The sequence below is a fragment of the Choloepus didactylus genome, chromosome 16 (assembly GCF_015220235.1).
Source record: "Choloepus didactylus isolate mChoDid1 chromosome 16, mChoDid1.pri, whole genome shotgun sequence".
Lineage (NCBI taxonomy): Eukaryota > Metazoa > Chordata > Mammalia > Pilosa > Megalonychidae > Choloepus > Choloepus didactylus.
In genome coordinates, this window is record NC_051322.1 from 69,320,859 (window position 1) to 69,324,889 (window position 4,031).

Consider the following 4,031-nt stretch of genomic DNA (forward strand, 5'->3'; position numbering starts at 1 on the left):
AACGAATGGTTTATAATGTAGAATGTAGGGAAACTAGCAATAGAGAGCAATTAAGGAAGGGGGAACAGTAATCCAAGAAGAACAGATATGCTATTTAACGTTCTGGGGATGCCCAGGAATGACTATGGTCTGTTAATTTCTGATGGATATAGTAGGAGCAAGTTCACAGAAATGTTGCTATATTATGTAACTTTCTTGGGGTAAAGTAGGAACAGGTTGGAAGTAAAGCAGTTATCTTAGAAAAAAAAATGGAGTTTTGAATCACATCCTTCTTCAGGCAGCTCTGGGATCAATCAACCTGCAGTAGTAATTGCTCTATAAGGTGCTCAGTTTATTGTCCAAGGCGTCCATTCTCACCAAAGTCGCCATCAATGGCGTTCTCTGATTGAGAGCTCAGTCCAATCCCTTCCTTGTTGTGGAACTTAGAGGTGCCTGAGTTTGAAAGCCAGGTATTAGCAACTAGTTACAGTCACTGCCTTTTACTGGAAGGGGACAAAGAAGCAGCATGACCTACTTCTTACTGACTTTTCTTTCTGCCTTTTGAATTGTGTGCATTCTGCTTATACGCACTATTCATTGATGTATTCACAGATGAAATTATATGGTGCCTGAGATTTGCTTTCAAATACTCCAGGGGTGGGAGTCGGGGAAGTGGGGGGACAAAGATGAAATAAGATAGGTTGCATATTGATAATTGTTGGAACCGGGTGATGGATACATGGGAGCTCCTTATATTGTTCTCTCTCTGGTATAGGTTTTATGTTTTAAATTATAACAAATATTACAATTTGTAAATAATAACAATTTTAATGTGTTAAAAAGAGGCTAAAAATATATATCAGAAAATTTTTTATATGATTTCACCTTTCCCTTGAAACATTTGCTTCTATTATGAAAACAAAAAGAAGATTCTCTATGATGAATCTGTTAAATTCTTCCAAGAGGAATTAGAGTGAGAAGCAGAAGAGGAGTGCGGTCAGAGGTCAGCCCTCTTAATTTCTGCCAAGCGGCAAAACCAGTTAAGACTGAGAAAGAAAATCAGCAGATGCCACCATGGGATGCTCTTCCACGCTCCTTTTCCGAGATACGGACGCCCATGCCACCAGGGAGTATGTCCCAGCGGGTCAGGATCCCTTGGGTCATTGACTGGACAAGAATCTTCATTTGTGGGCACCTTTCTGGTCTCACTGGCTCTTCCTTTAGGGAAAACACAGAAAGAAGTTGGGCCATTAATGAAGGAATGGGATTCAAACGAGCCCCGACGAAGTGTGTTCCCTCTGAATCGAGAAAACAGGCTCTGATAGTTGCATACCCTCCTGGGAGCAGCTGTTGTTGTTTTTTGATTGACTTAGCAATGCCTGAAAACAAATGAATATATAAACAAGGGCTGCTGGCACTGGGGGTGATTACTAAAATCACCTGGCCCTCGATACCAATTGTCTTACTTTCCTATCACCGCTATAACAAATTACCACCCCAAACTCAGTGCCTTAAAATGACACACATTTATTCTCTTGCAGTCCAGGGCTCAGAAGTCCAAGATCAGTTTCCTTGGGCTGAATCAAGGTGCTGGCAGGCTGGCTCCTTCTGGAGGCTCCAGGGGAGAACCTGCTCCTTGCCTTTTCCAGCATCCGGTGGCTGCCAGCATCCTTTGGCTTGTGGCCCCTTCCTCCGGCGTCAAAGCACATTGCTCCAGTCTCTGCCTCTGGCATCACTTTCACTTTGCCTCCTCCTCTGACTCTGGCCCCCCTGTCAACCTCTTAAATGGGTTATTGTGGTTATATGGAGCCCATGCAGATAATCCAGGGTAATCTCCCCATCACCAAACCCGTAATTCACAGCTGCAGAGTCTCTTTGGCCAGGTCCTGGGGAGTAGGAGGTGGATGTCTTGGGGGCTGTTGTTCAACTGAGCATGCCAATCACAACATGTTGTCACCCAATACTCACCCATGACCCCGACTAGAGTCAACTTCTCAAAGTGAGGAGCGTGCACCCAGGGCCATGGTGCTGTGCCTGGCGGCCCTCCCACTATAAAGAGGACACAGAGCATTGCTTGTATTTCAGGAGAAAGGATTTAAAACATGACTTTACTATTTAAACAAACATGGATATGGGATAGAACAGAATGCAAAAATCTCATCAATTTTTTATTTTATGATTTCAGAAGTTTATTGCAACAATTATCTTTGCATTAAGATGTATAAAGAATATATCTAAACATCCAAGAAAAAATAGGAAAAAATGTTTTCCTTTATATAGTTTTATGAGTTATATTTTTAATAGATTAATGAAATAAAAATACCAACAGACATTAAAATATAAATCTTATACGGATGTTCACAGTGTCATTGTTCACAATTGCCAGGAGATGGAAACAACCAAAATGTCCTTCATCAGACAAGTGGATAAACAAAATGTGGTATATACATATGATGGAATACTACGCAGCACTAAGAAGGAACGATGTCGTGAAACATATGAGAACATGGATGAACCTTGAAGACATAACGCTGAGCAAAATAAGCCAGACACAAAAGGAGAGATATTTTGTGTTGCCACTAATGTGAACTGTGAAAAATGGAAAATAAGTGTCTTATATTGTAGAATATAGGGGACCTAGAGAGACAGCAGCTAGGAAAGGGGGAACAATAATATAATAAGAACAGACTAGATATTGAGGATAATCTTGATACGGGAATGCTGAAGAATGACTATGGTTCATTAATTTCTTTTGTTATGGTAGGAGCATATTAGAAGGAGTGAAGTTATTTCAGGATATTTGTTTTTCCCATTGCTTTGCTTTATTTTCTTTGGAATTTTTTTTATGTGATAAATAAAGTAATTTAAAATAAAATATAATATAAATCTTAAAATCAATCTAGAGTCTCAAAAATATCAACAAGATGTTGTAGCTAATTGTAAATATACTTTTTAAACAACTCTCATGAATTTAAAAAATAAAGTCTTCTGAATCAGTGTTCCCTGGGAGGTGAGTTTCCTTGGGCTTCACCCCTACCTCTGGAGGCTGTTGAATCCTCTGCCCTTCAGGATCCTTCAGTGGGAAGATTCTAGAGGCGCTGCTGCACCCAGCTCCTCCTTTTACAGAAAGGGATCCGGAGCCCAAAGGCCGGGGCTTCCATTGGAACACCCACTCAGACAGGGCCGCGTGGTTGCTCCAGACTCCCCAGGACAGAGGCCTTCCTGGGGGTGACAGACGGGACCAGCACCATGTCTAACTTAGGCACGCCATTTCCTCTGCCGAAGGAACCGGGCTGTATCCCCAGTGGAGTTCTGGGCTCTCCAAAAGGCATTTCCTTAAGGGGAAATGAAGCGGAATTGGGAGCACCATCTGCCCCCTTGTTAAATACTGGATTCTGTTTCCCTGGAAAAAAGTTCAGCTGGATTCCAATGGGACAAATGTCTGTGTGTTCACTAGCATTTATATAGAAGCAACTAGCAATATTTGAAAGCAGTGGATTGGACTCTAACACTGATTGTCCTTTGAACGACCGAGTCTTTCAGGATTTGACCCATTTGAGAACGTAGGAAATGCACTTTTGGGGCCTCACCCCCCTGCCTCCCCCTTCCTCTCCAGATGCTTTTCATTTCTTTTGCTGTTCCCTAAGGCAGAGCTCTTCCAACAGGGAAGCCAGGTTCTCTTTTGAGATTCTCTTTTTGGAATGAGATTCCTTTAGATAAGCGTGTAAAAATGCAAATTATGCTCTGACAGCACAAATCACAAATACAAATCTACACAAGCCTCGACCTGTGTGTGCTCTCCACGGGCTCCCCAGGACGCAGGATTGCCCTGTGCATTTATTGTCTACTGGTTATTTTTGAATGTAACCTTTACTAGCACCCGTGAGTTGTATATGCCAGGGGATCGTGGACGATGAGTGTGGGCACTGGGAACTGTGTGCCCTGCATGTGTGTGCCTTGATGGTGTGTGCCCTGGGGAGAGTGTGCCCTGGGGAGTGTGTGCAATAGGGGTGAGTGCACTTTGGATGTGTGCCCTGCATGTGTGTGCCCTA